The sequence below is a fragment of the Bactrocera neohumeralis genome, chromosome 5 (assembly GCF_024586455.1).
Source record: "Bactrocera neohumeralis isolate Rockhampton chromosome 5, APGP_CSIRO_Bneo_wtdbg2-racon-allhic-juicebox.fasta_v2, whole genome shotgun sequence".
Lineage (NCBI taxonomy): Eukaryota > Metazoa > Arthropoda > Insecta > Diptera > Tephritidae > Bactrocera > Bactrocera neohumeralis.
This window is the reverse complement of record NC_065922.1, coordinates 43,561,570-43,574,454: the sequence shown is the minus strand read 5'-3', so window position 1 is coordinate 43,574,454 and position 12,885 is coordinate 43,561,570. Positions and strand designations below refer to the sequence as shown.

The 12,885-nt window shown below is 34.9% G+C and overlaps 1 protein-coding gene across 18 annotated transcripts in view; it reads left to right on the top strand.

The window, feature by feature from the left end:
• LOC126760566 (disintegrin and metalloproteinase domain-containing protein 9) overlaps positions 1-12,885 on the top strand; it is a 578,909-nt gene that overhangs the window by 359,451 nt on the left and 206,573 nt on the right. The gene's annotated exons all lie outside the window — the stretch shown is intronic.

Genomic DNA, 12,885 nt, shown 5'->3' with positions numbered 1-12,885 from the left:
ACCTAACTATATACCAATGTTATCCGATATCGGCGGTTCCGACAAAAGAGCCGCTTCTGGGTGAAAACACGTGGACCCGTATTCACGTGTATACCAACAGACCGACGGTATACTTACCTTATATACTCTATTCAGTGTATAATTAGTCGATGTTAATGTCTTGTTTTTCTATATACAATTAATTTCCTAAATATAAAGTGCATGCCCTAAATTAATAATTTTTTCGTTTAAAATCATCACGTGACAAATTTTTAAGCTCTTTATGTGATTTCGGACTCTGCAGAACTTCTGATAAATCCGAAAGCAGCTCTAACCGTAGAGGGTATTAACGCAAATCAGTAATATTGTTAGACATATCAACAATGTGTCAGTTACTAGCCATTCGATCATTCGATTTCCTGTAGGGCACATCCAAATCGAAAATCTTTCTTTTCCAACCCCAAAAAACTGCCACTTTTTCCTCATAATGAATTCGTTGATTATATTTTTTTTCTAAATTTTCGCTACATTTGCAAAACTTTTAATTCAACCATTTTGCACGCCACTGTTGCCAACCGGTTGTTCCTGTGAGTGTGTGTGTTTGTGCTGTGGCAAAAAGGTTGCCAGCTAAGCATTCAATTTGAAACCTTGTTTTTACGAACTTTCCGTATTTTCAAAGGCATTTTTTTAATTTTATATTTGTTGTTGCTTTTGCTACCTCAATGGTTTTTCGGCTTTGCGCCTTTCGCCTTTCATTCGATTAGTTTTTTCGTTCTTTCCGTGCCTTTTTCGCATTATTATGATTATTTGTTGTTTGCATTTGCGCTGTTCAAGCTTTCTATTGGTATTTGCTGCTGTTGTTGCTCTAAATTTTGCATTCACTCTTTATGTTTCATTCCGAGCTGTTGTTGTTGTTTTTTATGTTGGTTTTTTGTTTTTAGCGTTTTCGGCCCAAATGCTATTTACACAGAAACGTAATTAGGGTAATTGAGTTTTTCAATTTAATTAAGTTGAATTGCACTCACACGCACCTCCCCCGCCGCCGTCGCCGCCCGCTGCAATGTGGTCCCTTCAATGGTTCTCTCCTTGCTCCTTGCTTTTGCTGTGCGGCTCCGTGTGCGCTGCCTAAATTCCGAACAATTTTCAAGTGATTGGCTGCTGCGGCTAATGGACGTTTACCAAACCCATCGGGCACCTACACACACATACACACGCACGTAGTAGATACAGTGGGGCAATGTGGTTGCTCGGACAGCTCCTCTGCTGCAGCGCTTCATTGTTGTGGTAAGTTTACCGATTGCTGTTTTTGATCGCTGCTGGCACTCGTATTGGTATTGGTATTGGTATTTGTATTGGTAGTCATGGCTACATGCTCCTTACTAAATAGCCCTCCTTATACTTCTTATTTTCCTGCTTTGCAAATTGTGTGCCAATTTCTGTTTTATTGTTGTTGTGCTTGCTGGTATTGCTCTCCATCTTCGCCTTTGTGCCGTTGCCTAGACCACTGATTAGTGGTTGGGGCTTATAGAGAAAGAACTCTTGCTAATTGTTTTTGTTAGCGCTTTTTTGTTATTGTAATGCCGTTGTTGTTGTTCGTTTAGTTGTGTATAAAGCTAAATAATGCGCTCGCCTTGAAGTTTATCATGTGTGACATGTCTCTAGCGGTTGCGACCGGCGGTTTAAGTCGCTTTGGCAACGTCGAAAAAATGTTCTTTGTAACAAGCCACAAAATTAATCGCGCTTCTTCTCCACTTGCATGGTATGTCAGATACAAGTTCTCTTTAGGAAAGTTTTCAGCAACTTTTCTAAGCACTTGGACGTACTTGTGGGAATTGTATGTATATATTTATTGCTGTTGCTTGCTTGGCAACGAAAAGCAACTTGCTTCCTTCCTCCACTTTAGCCACCTGTGGAACCACTAGCTACCGGTTTCAGAGTGAGAAAATTATTGATTTTCTTTGGATAATGTAGTGTTATAAAAGTTATTTTTGAAAGTTTCCAAAGAACTTCAAAAAATTAAAAAAAAAAAATTAAATTAAAGTTTCATGAACATGGAAAAGATCCGATTTAGTCAGAGCAAAACAAGAAAAAGAGGACATAGAAAAGAACTGCCATCTTCTTTGCACTGAAACGCTTTCAGACAAAAATTTATCACTTTATGAATAACCGATTTTGAATCTTCTTTATTTAATGGCGTAAAAGCCGTTACGCGCTAGCCGAGTTTACAACAGCGCGACAGTCCTTCTTCCTTTTCGGTGTCTGATGCCAATTGGAGATTCCAAGTGTAGCCAGGTCCTTCTCTATCTGGTCTTTTAAAGGACCATATATCTTCCGCAAAATTTGAATACTCTTAATACCGACTCATAAAATGTTGTCATCGATGAGTGACATCCAAAGTTTGATCATTGTTCGTTGAGAGAGGACGTTGCTTCTCAATTGCCTACTTAGTCCGATGAAGCACTTGTTTGCAAGAGTAACTCTGCCTTGGATTTTGATGCTGGTGACGTGGTAGCCAAATTGCGACTGTTTGTTTGATGATTTTAGTAAAGTTTATTTGAAAATATTTTTGCATACATCAATAGAGTAGATGTCCTTTTTGGGCACAGTAAAAATAAATCTCTTTTTGCCTTCTGTCTCACTATTTCGACATATCGATGTTCATTTCAAAAAATTTATGTTTCAATCATGTTTTTGTTGTAAACGTTAGACCCAAAACGTTACGTTTCGATTGTGCACCGTTCAAATGGACTTGCAATGGATTTTTGTTTCCCTATGTTCTGCAGATTTGACCGCAGAAGGGAATTCATGTTAAGAGCAGTACTGAAATCAGGTTTTGAAAGCATTTTAACCAACTCAATTGATTAGTAAACATTAACGTTTATAGTAAAATAAGAATGGAGCACATTATCATTGATATAAACAAGAATTCCACCTATGTCATTTCATATGCTCACTTGTCTGCCTTGCAGTTGCTCCTATGCACCTCCACAGATTCTACATTTTTTATAGCGAATGATAGTAATTAAAATAGTTATCTCTGCAACAAATTCCATTCATGCCAGCGCATGCTGGAGATACAGTGGCCATGCTTCACATTTTCATATATTTATACATAAATATATATATTGAAATATGTGTGTTTTTGTGTCGGTGAAAACCACTATACCGCGTTACATGACAAGTAGCATTCCTCACTTTTACATTCCACATATGTATGTATGTGTCGGCACTCTTTCTATTTAGCTGGCTCTCTCACTCTGCCGGAATAGAATTTTCCAACACATAAAACGCAAACTTTTCGTGTAAACTTTGGCCAAAGCTGCATAGAGGCGAACATATGAAATTAAAATTTAATTCCATAAATCCGTTTATGCGCCGCAAACATGATGGACCGTGGCGGAGGTGGCGGTGTTGTATTTTAATAAATTTCATTTGCTTTTTTGGTTTTCTATGAAGACACTTTGTTGTCCAAGCTATGTTTGAATTTAGCTTGCAGCAATGAAACCATAAATATATGAATTTTATGGGAGGCTGTAGGAGTTAAATTATGTTTACATATAAGTGTTGCTCCTGCAAATCTTTTATAGATATATACATACATATTGAATATGGTGTTCAGATGCCTTTATAAACACCATAGAATTCGTAGCTGTTGCAACAAGCGTACAAGTAAGGACGACAAAGGAACTATCGCTATCATTAATACTTCTCGAGATATTCGGCTTTGTAAGTAAGGCTTTATGGAATTTTCATAGATGGTATGTTTTAAAAAAATTCCATACAGCCTTACTTAAAAAGCCGAATATCTCGAGAAGTATTAATGATAGCGATTTTGATCTCGGACCTTTTTTGTAGCAAATAAAATTTCCTACAAGTTTGTCATCTAGATTTTTTCTATAGCTCTTGTAATTTACGAGATAAATACAAAAAAATGCGATTTTCGTGGAAAAATCAGGTTTAGAGCCCAGTACTACCTCGACGGTGTGAGTTTCGACTTTGTTGCAATGGGCACTTTTATAGTGTGTTCAATTCAGAGGAATATGAGTCTAAAGTCAAAGCGATGTCATAAAATGCGTCTGAGCTATACAAATTTGAATATGAAAAATCACGGTTTACGTGGATTTTCAATGGAAAATTTTTACATGCCTTGGTCCAGTCCTTAATGTTAATATTAAGGGCTCAAATTTTCAGGAATTTTTTTAGGGCATTTCCAAGGAAATTTCATGACAGGAGCGAAAAAAATGAATACTTCAAAAAAAAAAAAAAAACAAAGATATAAAGTACAGGGTTTTATTGTTTTTTCACTGTGCATATTGCGTATTGAACAATTTTTACTCACCTCTTTTTTTTAGTAATTTTGAATAGAAACGCCATTTATACTAAAATGTTTGAAAAAGTTTTCCTAAAGTTTGGATCAAAAAGTAACCACTCACGTTAAAACCTCACTTCCAGCTCATTAGTTGCCAAACCCATCGGGCTTCCAGATCTATCAGCGCGATAAACTTATACTAAAAGCAATTTTTATACCCAGCAAATCCTATCTGTGATAGTTTAACTAATACATATATATATGTATAACTCATATATCAACAATAATGTCATTAATATTACTTTTCGCGTTAAAAAATTAAATGAACCATATCGTTTGGGATTTCACCAAATGCTTACCAAAAGTTCAACAAACGTCCTTATATGTATTTTCTCAGTAGTAAAGCCCCATTATAGCTCAACGTACTGCTACAAAAATGTACTATTTACCTATGCAAGCCTTAATATTGCCATAGAACCAATAATAAATCTCCTTAAAAGCTTTCATAGCTTCCGAGTACTTCCTGATTCGGTGAGATCAGTAACATTACACGCTAAACATGCGATTTCGTGTCGACACGCAAATAACAGATAGTGAGATAGTAATGGTAGCAATAATATTGATAAAAACTAAAACGAGGAAATACTTAATATTCCATTTTAATTTACTTATGCATATTTATCTTTTTGAAGTAGCCAATATTTCGAAATAACCCTTATCGAAATATAATTGGATCGAAATTAATTTTACAGCGCTTAGTGAAGGAGGGACTTACTAGCTCATTCCTAATACATAAAGCACTTTTATTTTCACACTGTGAATGAGATTAATATTTTATTTATTCATTGACATACCTTCAGATGAAAAATTCGCTGATCTTAAATAATCCTGCTATCTTGACGAAGTTGCTTTCTTACTTTAATTACTCTACTAATAAAATTGGTTTCTTAATATGCTGTTTTTAACCTATTTCTAACAAAATCTAATCGAAAGCCCAGTATCTTTTTTCTTTAATTTATATTGTAGCAAATCTGTCCTTGTAAACTTTTTTTCATAAAAGAATAGATGTTGAAAGTCGTTCAAATTTAATTGTCAGAAATTTGTTATTTCGTATAGTTAATTAAAGTTATTTGGCGTTGATTATTTTATGGAGATCCTCTATTTAAGGGCTTACGCTAGTCTAGAGCCCTCAAAAAAGGCCCACCTTTGACGATCTTTTCCGGTACTAAATAAAATTCATCTCTTTTAAATTTTATAAAGCATGTAATTGGGGTTAAAAAATATTTGGCATTAATATTTTGATACAAAGTGGTGTTTAAAATTCACAAAATGTATATGGAATCACCTTTTCCAATAGGACCTCCATGAGCGGCGATTTCAGGAAATACAAAACGGGGTTGTAATCTACATATCAGCAACTAATCCAATTTTTTGAAAAAAATAGTAGGCCCATCCCGAATGCGGCTAAGAAAGGCTGTTTGATCTAACTTACAAAAAATATTCTTATATGCTTTACAATATTTTATAATATAATATAATTTGGAAAATCTAATTTTATTCCTTAGTTATAATTTATACTATTATCCACTGGAAATTTTTCAAATATTGGCACAAAAAACTTTATGACTAAGGTATTCCAAAAAACGAGTATAACCCAATTAATAACCGTTTTTTGAAAAACTTCAGTCACAACATTTTTTTTTTCAAGTTAGTAGAGACACTGTGGCTTTGCAGCTGAACACTGTATAAATTTCTCCAGTTAAATATGTAGTAAACATAACTTTTCTATCAGTAGTCACGATGTAAGGAATCAAATGAAAAATTTCTCTTAGTTTGAATATTGTTAAATCCATTGGATTTCATTTTATATCAAAAGAAGAAGTTCCGTATACAATTCCTGTCTCTTTACCTTCCAATTTCAATACAAAACATGAATTAAGATAAGTCTCTCACAATTGTGTTATGACAGCAAACTGAAATCCTCTTTAATACGAAGGCCTAGGTGCGTCGTCAGACAGCCATACCTAGTTCAAAAGGTTGAACCAAATTTAGGGACCAAATAAAAATTTGTCTTTTGCTCAGTTTAAACTAATTTGGTCCTAAACATAAATAATGTATACTTATTTCATAACTTATAGATATTTACTTGAGTTCTATAGCGCCGGCTTACACAGCGTATGAGTAACAATTCATATTTCATTGTAGTACTCTTAAGATTTATAGCGTCTGGCACTGCACATTAGGAAGAAAATCTCAGACAAAATTAAGAACTTGCACCTACTATTATACCATTTGTAAGGATATGAGTTTAAGCACCCATCATTTACCCTTAACTGTAGTATAAGCAAACAAACTCATAATTTTTCGTGTCTGCCACGTATATACGCAGCCAAACCTAAACACACGTCCATGCAACACACATGCGAGTTACCTTGCCCACGCTGCGTTCACACAGGTGACAGTCCCTTTTAACCCTTTTTATTACCGAACCCCAAGCGATTATCCTGCACGGTCTTGCGTGCGTGTTGTTAACTTTAGACGCGTGGAGTTTGAGCTTCCTTGCTCTTCGGTGTAAGCGCGAAATAAATACCCACATTACAGCTCATCAAGCAGGGAGGAAATGGAGCAGATGGAGTGAGGGAAGCGTTTGTGGAGAAAGCGCAAGTGACAAAAATGGCATTAAGCCCTCTTCACTTGAGTCTCTCCTCTCCCCTTGCTACACTAATGGCAATGACAAAAGCCATGCAAATGTCAGCCATTACCCTCAGCGGAACGACAACAAAAAGCCAAATTACGCTTGCAGATTTCGTCTATACTTAGCAGCAGGTTATGTGACGGATATTAAAAGCGGACGCGCAAACAAAAATCTGCCAAATTGCTGACTTCTTGCTATGCTGGTTGGTCGCGTTGGTATTGTTAGTGTCGCCGACAAGCGGCTGTTGGCGGATATACTCGCAAATGGGTAACATTTGATTTGACGGGATAAGCGTAGCGTGCTGGCGCGCTGTTATGCTTATAAGAGCGTGTCGAGGCAGAGATTTAAAGAAAATTGTTGCACATCAGTGTAGTTGATATGTGCTAAAGCTATGGTTAGTAGTTTTAAGGCGGTTAGTAGAAAACGCAATTCTTTGAATTTTTTTTTATTAATTAGAGGTTATTAAATCGCATTACGTCGCAAAGCATCTATTGATAGGAGTCACTTCATGTATTATGTCACTTAATTAAAAGTCAAATCATATTGAACAGCATTACTTTATTAAAATCAACATTTTATATCAAAAATTCACATGACACGATGTCTTTGCGGGTCCATGGTCGCGATCATTTCTATTCATCACTAAATTCTTGTGATCTTCCACACGACACCTGTTCGATTAATATCATCGATCACATATCGTATTATAGGTCATCATTTCAAAACGTCTATTCTCGTTGACCTCAAATAATTCAACCTGAAATCATACAATTCATATAATACTTTTGAATTTTAACACTTTGAAACTATCATACCATCCTAGGTCATCAGAACACATTACGTTGGCCAGATCAGCCAATCACTTCAAACACAGCATCGCATCACAATTTCTCGTAGAGCAGCTATTACTCCAAAATCTTCACATCCACATCATTAGATTATGTCACGTAGTCAAGATATTTCATACTAAGGCACGTTGCCATCTGGTTCAGATCACAACATTAACATATCATTTCAAAATATCATATCATACTTGAATATCATTAAATTGCATCACGTGATCATCTTAAAAATATCATATCATACATGAATATCATTAAATTGCATCACGTAATTATCTTAAAAATATCACATCATTCATTAATATCATGAAAAACATCCCGCGATCATCTTAAAAATATCACATTATTAAAATATCATTAAAAACATCACGCATTAAAAATATCACATTATTAATTAATATCATTAAAAACATCACGCGATTATCTTAAAAATATCACATCATTCATTAATATCATTAAAAACATCACGTCGGAAACATCACGTCAAATTCATATTCTTCACATTATATCAGTCACTGTAATAACCTGGTGATCATGTCGCATCCCAGAAATTTATTCAAAATAAATCACATCTAAAATACTTACTTAAATGAAACGACATCACATTCGTATAATAAAATCATATCACATTTTATAGTTTTTACGTCAGGTCGCATCCCATTATATTTATCTGGTAAAATTTCAAAGTTTTTAATCGAAGTCACATCGTGATCTCATCACATCACATTCAAGTAATGTCACCTCATAGTTTTTAGTTGAAATTATATCAATTTCACATCGCATTTTTAATATAAAATCACACGTCGTTTTTCTAATATTACAGATCATAACACACCGGATAACATAGAAGCATTTCCTTCATACAATACTCTCACACAGCTTTACCCAACACATACACACACAGAAACAAATATGTCCATATAAAATTAGTTGCTCATAAAATCTACAAAAGTCAATGGTCAAGGAGTATCAACGATATAATTAATGTATTGAAATTTGCCTAAACAGTAAAAATATATTATTTTGCACACGTGTGTACATATATTCTATTCTCGCTTTATTGGCAAACAATGCAATTTAAAATATAATCAACATCAGCTATTGCAATTTGAAATTACTAAAGCCAGAATTGAAATTGGCGCTTGCGTGAACAAAATTAAAAGCTTACAACAACAAAAACGCGAATCAAAATGAAAATAATGCACGAATTCCGAATAATAAACATTTCTGTTTTCAGTTTTTTTGCGAAAGTGCATGAATTCTAAATTTTTACACAAGGCCACTTCAACATTGAACAACGTGGCGAAGTGGAGCGAACAACGTAGCATTAATAGCGGGAAATTAATTAAAATTGAGGTCGAATTAATTTGCCACATATTAACCCCACGGCCAGCGTTGGGAGGAGCATAAGTCTGTATGTACTCGTATATATGTGTGTATGTGTGTACTGTAAGGGTACTTAAGCGCTGATGAATATGTACATACACCGTTATTATACCTATATATATACAAATATATATGTATAGACATACATATGCTTGCTCATATATCCTCCTATACATTCATTAATGTGCAAGTGCTCAGTATATTGTTGTTGTTGTTGTTGTTGTTGCTGTTGTTGTTGTTGTTGTAAGTAGTCGGCAGTCGTCACGCTCAATGCCCAGCGGCAACATTGACCGAATGACTTAATTAATAAACGAATGAAAGAGCAACATCAGCGCAACAGTGGCGGCAGCAGCAAAAAGCCATTGCCTGCCATGCCATACACACACAACCACACAAACAAACATACACACACACATATGCGCTAGCATGCTTTGGCTAATATGCCGCTAAAGTCATGTAAAATATTAGCGCTGCCGAGTTGTATTTTCCCATGCGGATTAACGTGCTCAGTGATTTAAAGGGGAGCCGAACGAGAGTTGAAGCACAAAAAATGTGAAAATGCAAAAATGTGAAAATCACAAAATTGTAAATGAAAAGCGGAAAGTAAAAAAGAAAATAGCAGCGAGTAATGTTGAACTCATTAAAGGGCAGCGCAAACGACAAAATCCAGTAAATCGGATGCAAAGAGTATTATTTTCATGCAAAAGTGCTTCTCGATTTTCAATGGACTTCAGAACATGCCCGCAGCCTGACCTAATTTTGGCTTGCGTGTTTGATTTAATGTTAGTTTTGCTTAGATGTGGAACTTGAAGCTTCTAGCTTGTTGAAGTTGTTGTTTGGTCAGTTGATTGCACGGACTGGGCCCAGAGAGGATATAGAATGCGGCGCTAAAAGAACGATCATACAAATAACCAAATGAAGTATTTGTGTGGATGAAAAGTGAAAACACTGACTAGAAGAGATTTCCGGAAATTTTCGGATCTTTATGTATTTACTTTATTGTTACTCCACATCGACAGCATGTTAGGAGGAAAAATATGGCTAACTCTCGAAAAGCTGCATAGGCCGCAGTTCCGAAAACATTAAACTCGATTTTCTCTTACTGTTTTGAACTCATAACAATCCATTCTACAATAAAAAATGTGTACCTTTGTGCTTCATATCCGCTAAAAATCTATATTTGGTAACAAAATATGCCTACATATGTACATACATATATAACAACAATATTGATGTCAAAGCAATGCTGGTATAAAATACAATCAAAATATATAAATATATATACAAACTTATATGATTTTTTAATAACATGACATTTCCTACCCAAAAGCTTATAAGCATATCCTCTCATCAATGCCAATCAATCAGCTATCAAAATGTACAACATTTACATAACCGCCGCCCAAAAAAAATATATATGCGCATGTGTATGTGTGAGTATTAAGCTTGCGCGTACTTCTGCATGTTAGTGTGTGTGAAACTTTTTATAATATGAGCAAGAAATTTTAATAAAGAATAATGTTAACATGTCAACTTAATTATATACACAAGCACATATACATACATAGGTACGTATGTTCGAGTATATACAAGGTGCTTTCTAAAGTAAACAGGACGCTTGGAATCTACTATTTTTATCAATTGCCCAGTAAGAATTTCATGACTTTTCATTTATTGGAAGTGAAGTTATTGCGTTTTAAGTGTCAGTATGTTTGTGTTGTCGGTGCGAAAATGAGCTTCGAACAAAGAGCCATCATTAAATTTTGTTTTAAAATTGATAAAACTTTTACCGAAACGTTTCAATTGATGAAACAAGTTTATGGCGATGATTGCCTATCCCGTAGCAGAGTGCACAAATGGTTTCAACGTTTTAAAAGTGGTCGTGAGGACATAAATGGCGATCAACATGTGGGCCAATCAGAATCCCTGATCACCGGAAATTCCATCGAAACTGTGCGTGAATTCATAAAAAATCAGCCGATTGAAATTCGTGAAAATGGAATTAAACATCTCCAAAACATCGATTTATGGCATTTTGATCGAATATTTTGGCTTACGAAAGGTGACATGTCGGTTTGTTCCGCACAAATTGACTGACGACCAAAAATTGCTCGAATCCAAGATTCGAAGGACGATTATTTGACCAAAAATCACATATAACCACTGTGTTCACCTGATATGGCACCGTGCGACTTCTTCCTTTTCGGAAAAATCTTTCTGACGTCATTCAAAAAGGTGTATGTACCGGCCAACGAGCTAAAACCTGTGTGTGTGCAAAAAGAATTGAACAAAAACTATTTTGAATAAAATAAAAATTTTGCTGAAAAAACTATTTGTTCTGTTTTTTTGTTTAAGTCCTGTTTACTTTGGAACGCACCTTGTAATAAACATGCGAACATTTTCATACACGCTCTCATGTTAACTTAATTAGTTAATGCAAACTTAATTACAAAATTTTCTACGAATTCATCTGTGAGTATGCAAGGCATGCAAGTGATTACATATCATACATACAGCAGTAAGTTTGTATGTGTGTACATATGTATAATCGTACAAGGACTTAGCTGTCCAACACTGATCCATCAGTAATTGTCAGTGACATGTCAGCCTATAATTTTTGCGTGCATGCGAGAGATTAAGAGTAATTAATGAAATTATCGAACTTTTTCTCTGCGTCCAGTGTGTACGTGCATGTGTGTGTTAAAGTACAAAAAATCAAAAAAAAAAAATCGAAAAAAGAATAAGATAGAGTGGAGCTTACGCAAATGCGGCGCTCACGTTATTATTCGCAGAGTAATTACACTAATAAAAAATGGAAAAAACTTCACTTTGCTATGCTATTAATAATTAAATGCTTTGACATGCTTTCCACGCCTACTTTTTTGTATATTGTCAGTATGGGGATGGCTTCTTCGGCAGTAATTTGTAATTTTTTTCTTCAATTTTTTTTGGCAAGTTGACTGATTGACTTGCAAATTAAAATCGATTACTACGTCGTTTGCAACCACAAGATTTAGGATCAACCTGTGAGAGAGCGGGCATACTATTCTCAAACATACACTCGATAGCTTAGATTTTTGGTTTCCGAATGAGATCTTAGTACAAATTTATATTTTTATATCTTTCTTGTTGACTAATATTATTTTTTTGTTTTTGTTGGTTCGTTGGCTGAAAAAGAGAGGCGCCAGATCACAGGCGGCCTCTTGGGCCTTTATTAGGCATGTTGGGTAATCACATTAACCCTTATTCAGCAACTCAGTGTATATGGTAAAAAGCCTGATTTTTTTCACACAAGCTGCCCACAGCATTTTAAATCAGAGCATTGTGACCCCTGGAATAATACTATATCGAATTCAACAACTGAGTAGCCTATTTTGAAGAAAAGATCGTGTGAAAATTTTCAGAATGCTATCTCAAAATCTGATGGACTATATTCATTCGGGACCTTTCGTATCATCAAAAACTCAAAATTGAGCTTTTCATTACTTACAATTCACTACATCATATTACATACATATATGTAACAAAAAATGTCTGTCAGATATAACCATTTTATAAACAAAACTCAAATTTCGATCCAATATGAGTGGTTCGTATTATATCGTTTTTCCTTCGCATGTCAACTTATGCGATTAAGTGATGTTACGTTATTTTGCATTTTAGATGACGATATG